This window comes from Syngnathoides biaculeatus, chromosome 11 (assembly GCF_019802595.1).
Source record: "Syngnathoides biaculeatus isolate LvHL_M chromosome 11, ASM1980259v1, whole genome shotgun sequence".
NCBI classification, from domain to species: domain Eukaryota; kingdom Metazoa; phylum Chordata; class Actinopteri; order Syngnathiformes; family Syngnathidae; genus Syngnathoides; species Syngnathoides biaculeatus.
Genome location: NC_084650.1, coordinates 19,611,069 through 19,624,507, shown reverse-complemented (window position 1 = coordinate 19,624,507; position 13,439 = coordinate 19,611,069). Strand labels below are relative to the sequence as shown.

At 44.4% G+C, this 13,439-nt stretch overlaps 1 protein-coding gene and 1 pseudogene across 3 annotated transcripts in view; both read left to right on the top strand.

The window, feature by feature from the left end:
- gpc3 (glypican 3) overlaps nucleotides 1–13,439 on the top strand; it is a 122,198-nt gene that overhangs the window by 47,012 nt on the left and 61,747 nt on the right. The window lies entirely within an intron of this gene.
- LOC133509264 (5S ribosomal RNA) lies at nucleotides 9,969–10,088 on the top strand (annotated as a pseudogene).

Sequence of the window (13,439 nt, the reverse complement as noted above, 5' to 3'; positions counted from 1 at the left end):
AATTGATTGCTACACAAGAGAGTTCTTTTGAAGTGAGTGCCCGGAGCACGTTTGTTGTCAAATACACTTGCTACTGTCATCAGTTTGCTGGCTCCTCTGGAACTGGAACACAAAGGAGAGAACAGAACATATCAATGTTGCAACAACAAAAAGGGACTATTATGCTGACGCTGCGAGAATGTTGATCACCTCTTCACATGTGGACAATGAGCAAATTTATTTGAATTAATGAGCCATGTAAAAATGCTTCTTTGCCACTTCTATTGTTGGGTTGCAGGCATGCTTTGTGCTTGAGGATACCACGAGCAAATATTTCACTTCAGACTTAAAACAATTGTTCCGTGCTGCATTTCTTGGCTTCTTCTTAAGTGTTGCACTCGCCCGCCAACGGGGTGCTCGACTTGTTTCCGTTTCACGCCAGTTCTTATGTCTTTCAGACATCTGCTGCTTTTTCTTTTTGTATCAAGTACAACAGGGTTGTATGACACGACAGGGGCGCTTGAAAATGCAAATTCGCAATATTATGGATTTGATCCCGTTTCTTGCTTCTTCTTCTTTTCCTTTCGGCTTGTCCCGATTAGTGGTCGCCGCAGCGTCTCATCTTTTTTCATTTAAGCCTATCTCGTGCATCTTCCTAAACTAATACCCACAGTCTTCATGTCTTCCCTCACCACATCCATCAATCTTTTCTTTGGTTTTCCTCTCGCTCTTTTGCCTGGCAGCTCCATCCTCAGCACCCTTCTACCAGTATACTCACTCTCTCGCCTGTGGACATGTCTAAACCGTCTTAAGTCTGCTCTCTCGAATCTTGTCTCCAAAACATCCAACTTTGGCTGTCCCCCTAATGATCTCATTTCTAATCCTATCCAACCTGCTCACTCCGAGCGAGAACCTCAACATCTTACCTCAAGTTCCTCTTCCTGTTGTTTCTTCAGTGCCACCTTCTCTAATCCGTACATCATGGCCGGCCTCACCACTGTTTTATAAACTTTTCCCTTCATCCTTGCGGAGACTCTTCTGTCACATAGAACACCAGACACCTTCCGCCAACTGTTTCATCCCGCTTGGACCCGTTTCTTCACTTCCTTATCATACTCTCCATTGCTCTGTATTGTTGACCCAAAGTATTTGAAGTCGCGCACTCTTGCTATCTCCCTGGAGCTTCACTCTTCCCCACTGCCCCTGTCATTCCTGCACATATATTCCGTTTTACTTCAGCTAATCTTCATTCCTCTCCTTTCCAGTGCATGCCTCCATCTTTCTAATTGTTGCTCCACTTTCACTGCAGATCACAATATCATCTGCGAACATCATAGTCCAAGGGTAATCCAGCCTATCCAAGGTGAATGCATTCTAAGATCCTGTTTCTTGCTACTGGCGGTAAAAAAAGAAAAAAATTCTCTGGAATACCTCTGACCTCTATTACCACTTCTGGGCAGGGGCACAAATGCTGGCGAATCCTGATTTTCATGCAAGGGCAAGGCTCCCTGTGCATTTGCCAAATTGACAGACCGATCAGCGACAAGCTGGGTGTTCTGGCTCAGCAATGGAGTCTCCTTGGAAATGGCTCTGGCGGAGTGACAATTTTAGTGGCAGAAAGGCCGTCCAAATTTACGCCTGCTCAATCCAGGTCAGTTCAGCGCTTTAATTTCCAACGGAATTGTCTCCTCATTGCTCGCGTTCATGTCGGGCATAATTTAACATGACTACTTTGCTGATTCAATCCAGGCTGCATGATTTTTGTGAATTTGATCTGAGCCCAGGCAGACGTAGGCTGACCTTCACTTTTAAGTTACCAGAAGCGATCACCAGCTCATACTGTATTTAATATGGCCACTCAACGGCCAAGAGGGGAGACAGGATCGGTGCAATTACACATCGTACACTTCCGCATTGAGATGTCCCCAACCGCACGCATTGGGTTGCTTTTTAAAGGGAATGAGAAGAGCTGCTTTGATAGGTGGCAAATGAAGTCAGCTGTAAACGCACCTACAGTGGCTCATCTTGCCCTCTCCAAGTTCAGCCAACATGCGCTGGTCTACGAAATTCCCGACACTGGTCTAACCCGCCTCTCACGCCTCTCTTGCCCCACCCGGTTGTCAGAATTTATAGCGTTCAGGAAAAAAGCACCATATCTGTTAATACTGATGCAGTTTGAAAGAAGCCTGGAGATCTTTAGCTTTTTACATAGCTCACACCAATTCTACAGTTAAAAAAAAGTAAATTAGCAGTTTTGATTTCCTGTTGTCATACATGAGCATTTGGACTTAGCACTTTATACGAATGTGAGTGTCTACTAATTTAAACTGATGACATAAATTTGTACCGGGAATATATCAGGCCAGAAGAGCTCTCGTGACTCGCTATGAATCATTGAAACGGCGAGGATGTGATCTTTTATTAAATTCAGCTTGTACTCATTAAGGAGCGCAGGAGAACTTGCCCCCATCTTTTTTGGCTTGTACTTTTTATAACAAGCATGCACTAATAAACACCGCAAGGCATTAAAGTCAAAGATAATGGTTGTACTTTATATAATTAATCAACAGTTAACAAGGGCTAGGTAGCCAGATAGTCATTGATTTTTACAACCAAACTCTGCTCCAATAAAAAAAAAAAAAGAAAAAGAAAAAAAAGCTTGGCTGCAACCAGGCGCAAGAGTTCGCAATAGATAGAATCTCTCACCTGCCAAGAGATGATAGAGTGGGTTAATCAAGTCCGGTTATTTCTGTTTTCTTTTTCTCTGCCTCTTGAAGCGTTGGAATATTTGAGTGTACCCTCAGCGATAGATTAGAGTACTACACAGAAAAGTAATGCAAAAAACTGGGCTAAAGTCTATTCTGGAATGGTTTTTGACCTTTGATTTGTTCATGTTTTATAACAACCCCCCCCCCCCAAAAAAAAAAAAAATATGCATCATGAAACAGGACGGCCGGTTTGTACGAAGGCATTGGTGGTTCAGTGGTAGGATTCTCGTCTGCCATGTGGGAGGTTTGGGTTTGATTCCCTTTTTTCCTTACATAAGTGTCAGAACTCTGCTGGGCCATCCATCCATTTTCTTAGCTGCTTATCCTCACAAGACTCGCTGGAACCTATCCCACCTGTCATCGGGCAGGAGGCAGGCTACACTCTGAATTGGTTGCTAACCAATCACAAGGCACATACAGACAAACAAGCGTCCGCACTTACAACCACACCTAGGGGCAATTTTGTCATGGTCAAGCCCTGGGTGTGCGGGATCCCGCACGGCCACGCTGATTGGGAGGCGCACACCTGGGCCTCATGCTGGCTGATTGGTCCCGGTGTATATAGGACCCTGGGGACGAGTGGTCCGGCGCCAGATCGTTGTAACTCATGCCCCGTTCCTGCACTCCCATATCTCTGATCGACAACGCGTGTGTACCGACCTTCGCCTGTTCTCCGACCGACCCCGTAAGCATGACTCCTTTGATACTCCTGCCTGCTTTGATCGATCTCCTGTGTACAGACTCCTGCCTGCTTGCTGACCTGCTCTCTATGACTACCGCTGCTGCACCTGACCCCCGACCCGAATTACTTCTGCGTCTCCCGACTCCTGCATTTGGGTCCTACCTCCGTTCCGATGGGTCGTGACAAATTTAGAGTGTCCAATTAATGTTGCATGGTTTTGGGATGTTGGAGGAAACCGGAGTGCCCGGAGAAAACCCACTCAGACACGGGGAGAACATGCAAACTCCACGCAGGGGGAGGCTGGGATTTGAGCCACAGTCCTCAAAACTGCGAGGCCAATGCTCTACAGCTGCTCCACTGTGCTGCCCTCTGTTGGTCCAATTAGCCAGAATTTGTCCACATTTGCATCTCTATTGATATTGACTGGCCACTCGTGCTTGAGAAGTATCTGCACTATTTGCACAATGGTCATAATGGTCATATTTTAAAATATGCCTCTTATCCTCATCCAAACACAAACCCGCTTCCACACCCACATTCACACAGTCTGTAAACAGGAAGTAAAACCACACTCCTTGAACCATTAACACCATCAGTCCGTGTTTATAATTTTTTTTTAAATGTTCATGTTATTTGTGAACAACGTTTAATGATGATAAAAACGAGTTTTTTAAAATCAACACAATGTCAGCATTTTATGTGACATTTTCCTGACAGAGGAAGAGAGTTACGAGATCAGAAGCTCCGTGCTGTATTTAACAAAGGTAGCAGCCATCTTCGTGACACTCTTAGTTTTCTCTCCATCTTTCACCCTCCTTGTTCTCGCTCGGTTTCATACTCTGCCCCCATCTTTTTGAAGAACTTCAATACCGTGTCTTTGTGTTGCCCCCCCCCAACTCACCGATTATTTCTCCTTTATGTCCTCCACGCTGCACTTCTAAACAGATACTATCTTCAACCACTTTATGAAATGCCAATGCCGCGTTGTGACCTGAAAAACAAATTTCTTTGCAAATGTATTCTCGTGCACGAGTGGGTGCGTGTGTGGGAGCACATTCATCTAACGCCATAGGACCTCCTCATGGATGCACATCGGATAAAGTGAACGCGGCTACTTGATTTGGAGGAGCACTTGAGCTGCGCTCTGGATGGGCAAGTGAAGTCTTTTTTTTTTTTTTTATTTCTCATTAAATTGTGTGAATCTGTAAATTGCAGCCCTGGAAAGTGATCTACGCTATATCTGTGTGTCAGGAGCGGCTTGGTTCTCACAAAACCCACGCCGTGAGTTCACATTACAATGTCGTGGTCACGGTTTTCGGTTCAGTTCTTTGGACGTTGATTGTTCGGAAAATCAATTTCAGTTTTGCATAGTCATGTTAAACCTGGAAGAATGGGCCCGTTTGACATTTGACATTATCATTGTGACAGTCTGGGGTTGAAAGAAGATGAGATTCTGGCTGCAAGAGAGGCAACATTATTGGTTCCATAATGCTTTTTATCTATTTGGTAAACAATTTTGTCCATAAATGCAGAAGCGTATTGCTGTCGCACCCCAAAAAAAAAGTCACTATCACATTATAACGTGATGTTTCACATTATAATGTGAATGTTTCATGTTATAACGTGTTTCACATTTTAATGTGCTTGATTACACATTATAACGTGAATCGTTTCATGTTGTAACGTGAAATGAACCATGTTATAACATCGAATTTATCACATTATAACGTGAAATATATCACGGAAAAACCTAGTACGTTCTACGTTATAACCGGAAGGTGGCATACAGGAAGACACCGTTTGAAGTAGACTCTCATTGAATATTGCACAAAACATGGATTTGGTGAGCCTTTTACGGAGTTATGGTGTACCCGAAGATTGTCTCTTACAAATGGAGCAAGAACATGTAGCAATGTAGTAGAACCGGAAGTAATTGCCTTTTGGTGGGGGCGGGGTGAACAGGGGTGAAATTTATTTATTTATTATTTTCTACGTTATAACATGAAATGAATCATGAATCAACGTAGAGCACGTCATGTTATAACATCAAAGTTTCACACTAACATGAAATGAATTACATTATAACGCGAAACTTCATGTTATAACATGAAATTATTCACATTATAATGTGTAATTAACCACATTATAACGTGAACCATATCACGTATTTATTATTTTCCATGTTGTAACAGGAAACGAATCACGTTATAACGTACAGCACATCATGTCATAACGGGAAATTTTCCCACCATGAAATGAATTATGTTATAATGTGAAGCTTTTCATGTTGTAACATAAAATGATTAACTTTATAACGTATAATTAACCACACAACGTGAAGCATATCATGTTATAACGTGAAACATCCACATTATAATGTGAAACATATCACGTATTTATTATTTTCTACGTTATTACATGAAACAAATCAAGTTATAACGTAGAGTACATCATGTTATAACATGAAAGTTTCACACTATAACATGGAATGAATTACGTTATAACGTGAAACTTCATGTTATAATGTGAAATGATTAACGTTATAATGTGTAATTAATCACATTATAACATGAAACATATCACGTAACGTGATAGAGACTTTATTTTTGTGGTGTTTCAGCAATACTCTTCCGTACATAAGAAATTGCGATGGGATCTATTGTGCGTACTGGACACAAAAAGAGTAAGTTATAAATTGTAAAATTGAAAATTTCTATTCAAGGTCTGACCCTTGAATTAGTTATTTTTTCCAATGACATTATGAGTAAAGCAACCCCAAAATACTGATTCCTGATTCCTGATTGATCCTGCTCAACCATGACTGAATTGACCTCTGTCCCTCTTTATAGTACGTCTGTTTACTTTTGTGTGGTCATTGGCAGAAGTTGAAAAATGCACCGACTGTTTTGGCAAAGCAAGGAACAAAAAGTACAGATAACTCTTCAAATGTAGGGTGTCATTTATAAAAAGCAAATCAGCAAAATACATACTTTATACTGATCACTGGAGCCATTTTGCATATAAGTATGAATTTCTAGGCTCCAGCTCTCCCACGACCCTTGTGAGGATAAGCGGCTAAGCAAATGTATGTATGTATGTATGTATGAATTGCTAGAGTGGTGGGATTCCTGAAAGTCTCAAGTTTTGTCTCCACAGTGTCGATGGGGTCGACTTTGTCCGAGAGGTGCCTGGTGTGTCTTGCGGTCCTGGCACTGCTTGACACTTGCTCCCTTTGAACGCAGCTTCAAAGGCACACTCAAGGTTTCTCTTCTGGCAAGATCATATGAAATCATCCCTCTTCTACCCTTCTTTCTGGCTCTTTGGTGGTTTTACTCTTGGCCCTGGCTCATCTCCACCCCGCTGTGTCCTCTGCACCGCAGTAGCCCGTCCTCTGATGGAGTCCGCCCGTCGGTCCTTTTGACCTAGGCCGGTGCCGCAGCGCCACAGAGCGATTGCAGTCAATCGTGAACGTTAGAAATAGCAAAAGGGAGGTAGCAGCCCGGTAGATTTTGGATAAGCTATTAAACGGCGCTATTGTTTTCCGCATGTTCTGGTTTCAGCCCGGAAGAGATCCGGGTCATGATCGGAAATGTGGTCATTGGACCCATGAGACATTATCATGGGCGGTTTTTAGAGCAGACTAAGTGTATCTAATCCAGAGGACAAATGCAGTCAGACCACTACGAAGGAGACACTGGTTCCTTGATAAGAATTTAAAGGTGGTGGTGCATTGGAGGGGTTAAGGGGGGGGGGGGCTTTTACGTACTCTTTCATGAATGAAAAGCAGGATTTTTTGGTGTGTGACTGACACCAGAGTCGCATGCGATTCTCGCTTTGGTGAGCCAAAAGTTGGCCCACACTGTGGCCACCTGGCGACCGAAGGAGCTCAGTGGGAGTGCGTCGTAGATGTGATGTTTGTCGGTGTATGTTTTTACCGTAACAGACAGATGGAGTAACTTAATACAAATCTCATTTCCATCCCGCTGTCCACCGGCCCTCACGGTCTACTGGTTGATGCTATCTGGCCGTTACCAGCATCCCGTCTGCATGGTTCCCGGAGTCGGCTTTCCGCGACTCTGCTTCCCTCCTCTTGTAACCCCGCGTGGGCACCCCGGTCCCGTCCCACGAGTGCATCTTGTCAGGTGATCAGATCTCAGATTACCTGGAACAGGTTGTTCAGGGCCATCTGAGACAATTGTGTTATTTTAAACACCATATTGTATACAGTCAATGAACCGCAACCGGCTTTGTTGTAGACAGACTCATAAAATTCCCTCACAAACTCTGCTGGGAAGCGCGTGTAGGTGAATTTATGTGTGTCTCGAAAACTATCGAACAGATTCAGTACCGCGACGGTACTTCTTTTCAAGGTAAGAATTTATTACACATATTAACGTCAGTCCATCCATTTTCTTTGCGGCTTATCCTCACGAGGGTCGCGGGGAGTGCTGGAGCTTATCCCAGCTGTCAATGAGCAGGAGGCGGGGTTGGCAGCCGATGGCAGGGCACATAGAGACAGACAACAGTCGCACTCAGAATCTCACCTAGGAGCAATTTAGAGTGTCCAATTAATGTTACATGATTTTGGGAGAGAACATGAAAACTCCACACAGGCAGATCCGGGATTGAACCCGGGACCTTAGAACTGTGAGGCCAACGCTTTACCATCTGATCTGAAGTTCTAGGTTTGAATCTTGGCTCCAGCCTGCCTGCTTTGCATGTTTTTCCCTGGGCTTGCTTGAATGCTGTACGCACTGTAATTTGTCCTTCGGTACGAACGTGAGCGTGAATGATTATTTGTGTGCGTGTCTGCCTCGCGATTGAGTGGCGACCAGTCCAAGCGGTACTTCATCTCCGGCTCACCTGCGACACTAATGAGGACAAACGCTATGGAAAGTGGCTGGATAAATTTCACTCTGCAGTTTTAGCCGAGAATATTCCTTTTCATTCATTGAACTCATAAATTGAAGTCAGCGATATTAAAGTTTTTAGAGGACTTTTTGTCAACTCAAGCACTTTATCCTGTGCAAAAGCCGCTGCCGCGATATAGGTCATAAAAACCCAATGCCCCGTAGGAAATAACAGAAGTTAAAAAGGTACTGAAACATAAAAACTATTTTATACACTATGTAGGTAACGTACAAGTAACATTTTAATATTCATACGTAATAAAAGTTTACTGCTGTTAGCAGTAAAACACACAGCGACAAACTTGCAGATGGAGTTTACTGCACTTGCAGGAGAGGTCAGTCTCTTTAAAAATTGACAAAATATACCTAACTAAAGTTCAATTTCTCCAGTTTGCCATCCCATTTCCCCGTTTTTACTCTCAGGAACGGCAAAAGAAATAAAAAGCCCACATTTGTCGGTAATCCTTGCGATTCCTGCACGTGGGCTGTTTTGTCACAGGGGCCAGGTGGTTGCGACTTCTACATCCGTCTCGGTGACGTCTGGAGGTGACACGCCGTCAGCCAAATGGATGAGTTTCATTGTTGTGGTAATTTATTGATGTTTTCCTCACACGCGGATAATGGGAGAATGGCCGGAAGATTGATGAGGCGGTTCAGAGTTTGTCTGCCATTGCAGACAACCGCAGTTAGTGGTCAGTCGGTCTCGTCCGTTACGAGCCCCGCGGCTGATTTATTTGACGAGCGGCGTGATGGCTTCATGAACGTCGAACGTGTCCAATGACGGGGCGTTCATAGATTATGCGGAAAGGCTGCTTCGTGTCAATTTCATCATTTGATGCCAAAATGAAGAGATGCCTTCGCATTAGATCATTTTAATGCACACAGCTTTGAGGCAGACTTTTTGGTAATGAAGATCTGCCTCGTGATACGTGAACATGATGGAAATATAACACTGATGGCGTCCTCCGTGACAGTCGGTGCCCTCTACGGGACTTTGAGAAACCTGATCCGGGTTTTAATGAATAAAGGTAAAGAGACGCTCTAATTTTAGGAAATAGACAGGACGCAGGGATGCAAAACGAATTGGAAGTGCAAGGCATTAAAGTTCCAGGGTGTCGAGCCTGTTTTGGTCTGCTCTTGCTTGTGTCCTTGTGTCTCTGCTCCTGTTGCCTGTCCTTTCATCAAGCCCGTTAGCCAATATTCGGCTACAATTCCCAAAATCTTTATCTTTGACATGGAGACATGGTTAAAAAAAAATACTGTGATGGGACGGTGGATTAGCTGGTAGAGCGTTGGCCTCACAGTTCCGAGGACCCGGGTTCAAATCCCGGCCCGGCCTGTGTGAAGTTTGCATGTCCTCCCCCGTGCCTGCGTGGGTTTCCTCCGGGCACTCCGGTTTCCTCCCACATCCCCAAAACATGCAACATTAATTGGACATTCTAAAATTCCCCCTAGGTGTGATTGTGACTGCGGCTGTTTGTCTCCATGTGCCCTGCGATTGACTGGCAACCAGTTCAGGGTGTACCCCGCCTCCTGCCCGTTGACAGCTGGTATAGGCTGCGGCACTCCCCGCGACCCTCGTGAGGATAAGCGACGAAGAAAATGGATGGATGGATACTGCGTTGATGGGCTTACGGCCATGCCACCCTGAGAACGCCCGATCTCGTCAGATCTCGGAAGCTGAGCGGGTTTGGCCCTGGTTAGTACTTAGATTGGGAGACCGCCTGGGAATACCGAGTGCCGTAAGCTTCTCTCCCCGACTATAATTGCGTCAGGAAGGTCATCCGGCGTAAGACTGTGCCAAACAAATATGCGTTCATCTGAGATGACACGCCGTGGCAAAGAAGACGGAGGAGGATACTGTGTGACGGGAAGAGCCGAGATATTTTCGATCTTGCTCCTCCTCGGCGTGTCTGTGCAAAGCCTTCAGTCCCAGCAGATAAATGGGCAGCCGGCTTGCGTCCATCTGTGACTCTGACAAAGTAAATGTTACTGATAATTCTAATTGTGTCCCTGCAGCTATCCATCTGTGGGTCACCGCTTTGCTAATGCGCGTTCTCAACCTCCCCTTCAGTCGCATCCAGGATGTCACAGGTCTCTGACACACGGGCTCTCTCCCTCCATTAGAGGACACCTGATCCCACAAAGGCTTTCACTGATAAAAGAAAAGCAGCGCAGCATGTGCAGGAAATGGGCTCACGTTGCTTCTTACCGTGACCCCGGCTACTTACAGCCACTGAACTGCATCTATCACCAGCCCACTAGTCTTTCTTTTTAGCATGAAAAAGTTGCTCTCCTCTCTGTGATGAAACAGAGACTCCAGCTCGCTACTAAATTAGAGAAAAAGGAGCAGAAACTAATACGCTGGAGATTGCCTGGCATCTTGGCACTGCATTTCTTGTTCAAATTTCTCTCATCTTCATCTCGTCCGCCTCGCGATCACAGGGACGGTACTGTCTGCCACAGGCGCAGCTGCAGTCCGCAAATGTCAGCCGATGCCAGCCGTGCCACTGACGACTCTTAAGACTCCTTAATTAAACTGTTTTGCTGAACACCGAGGCGATAAAACCGTGCATGCTTTACTTTTTTATTTTTTTTTTGTCCAGGAGCATTGCATTATCATCAAAAGACGCCTGATGAAAGCCCATTGAATTACCGTAGTATCTGAAATCTCCTTCAAGTCATCAATAAAATCCCATTTAATACTCATATCGCACCATACCTTCCTTCAAAGCCCATTTTAAGCGTGAATAACACGCACCCTCTTTGAGAGAAGTAGATGAAAGGCTGACTTATTATTTATGGTGTGTACTATATGTGTGTTACGAGTGCGTCAGCTCGACTCAAACACTGACTACAAGCACCAGGAAAGCACGGAGCAAATAAATATTTGACACGCACAGACAAACTAGCATTCAGAATCACACTGACAGCTATGGAAAATTTAGTGTAGTCATCGAACATTATTTGGCATGGTGTGGTGTATAACTGCCCAGATATCATATGCAGATGCTAATGTGTGCGGTAAATTTTGAACGTAATGTGCTAAGCCCTGATAATTTATAAACAGTTTGTTGGATTTGACAAAAGTTGGCTGCTCACGTTCCGTTCATCTCCAAGTAACCGTTTCTCTCTATCATTTGTACAGGGGGCCTAACATTATGCCTTGCATTGGCACAAATCCGCAAGAGTAGTTAACGAGTCATAAAAATGCACATAAGTCTTTCACATTAGCTGTAACAGGATCCTCATGTATTGTTCTCACCGTTTCTTTAGTTGGGAGGGCTTTCCTCTCTGTTCAAGGATGTGTCCCGGGTACTCGATTTGCACCCTGTCAAACTCGGACAGAATTTTTCACTCGCAGTTCATTTTCTTGTTGGCGTCGCAATGCTTTTTCCAGATTGTTGTTGCCCTGCTTTTCAGGGCTTCCAGTAATTGGATCAATCATCCAAGCAGACACCCACTGGCAGGTTTCTCAAGATGTTTTCCGTAATGGGTTGGAAAATGGAAAGAGAAGAAGTGATTCAGAAAGGAAGTCTGTTGTAGACATAAATTCATGTTTATAGCGGTACTCATCAAACAACACTTGCTAATTGGCTTCTGGTAGGTCCATTTCTGAAAAGATATGACCTCCACTGAGGGTCGCGAGCGGCTCTTAGCGTGGTCGCATATCTGTCTCAATGGCTTGGTTTGCTCCTCGTACAAACGCAGTGACGTGTCTCTCTCTTGCACTGGCACTATTGGTGCTGACCGATCACTGTGCTTTAGAGGATAGATTGTTTGCTTCTTCCAGTATTTTTAGTTCATTTCCCATTTTGGCCTTCATTGCGAAAGGGCGGGGCCTGTGTTTGGTAAACTTCCGGGTTACCTCTGGCTCCACAATGATGGACACCTTTATCTTTGAGAATGCCCAACACATCATTCAAGACTTAACTGTTTTTGTCCAACAATTCATGAACTGTTTCTGGTTTTGTCACATTCAAACTCTTGATCAGTTTCCAGTAAAGTTTTAGGTGTGTCAGCCAGTTCCTACCACAGAGTGATGCTCCGTCTGCTTTGACAACTACCAGTCGCAGTTTGACAACCTGAAATTTTAGCTTAAAAGTGTCCCAAAAGATGAATGTGCTCCCCATTTTAAGACTGAAGCTTCACTTTGTGCTTTTGCCTCGTTGAAATGGCACTCTTAGTCATTTTTTTTTAAATTTATTTTTAACTGTGTCGTTAGCAACTAGTTTGCACATGTGCACCAACATGACAAGTGGACTGAATGAAAGTTAAGTCTTTAGAGGTAAATTCACCACAGCATTTAAACCAGTGAAAGCAGGGAAGGAGAGGAATGAAGATTAGCTGAAGTAAAACAGAATATATGTGAATGAATGTGAGGGGCGTAGGAGGAGAAGAGATAGCGAGTGTGGATGACTTCAAATACTTGGGGTCAAGAATATAGAGCAATGGAGAGTGTGGTAAGGAAGTGAAGAAACAGGTCCAAGCGGGGTAGAAAAGTTGGCAGAAGGTGTCTGGTGTTCTATGTGACAGAAGAGTCTCCGCAAGGATGAAGGGCAAAGTCTATAAAAAAGACGTGAGGCCAGCCATGATGTACGGATTAGAGACGGTGGCACCAAAGAGACAACAGGAAGCAGAACTGGAGGTAGCAGAAATGAAGATGTTGAGGTTCTCGCTCGGAGGGAACAGGTTGGATAGGATTAGAAATGAGCTCATTCGAGGGACAGCCAAAGCTGGATGTTTTGGAGACAAGATTCGAGAGAGCAGACTTCGATGGTTTGGGCATGTTCAGAGGCGAAAGAGTCAGTATATTGGTGGAAGGGTGCTGACGATGGAGCGCCCAGGCAAAAGAGCGAGAGGAAGACCAAAGAAAAGGTTGATGGATGTTGCGAGGATAACATGAAGACTGTGGGTGTTCAAGAAGAAGATGCACGAGATAGGCTTAGATGGAAAAAGATGATACCTTGTGGCACCCCCTAATCGGGACAAGCCAAAAGGAAAAGAAGAAGATTCTAACCTCGGGACTGTGAGGCAGACGTGCTCACTTCCTGCCTTATTTTATTATTCCTAACCAAATATTGAACAGACTCAAGTTCA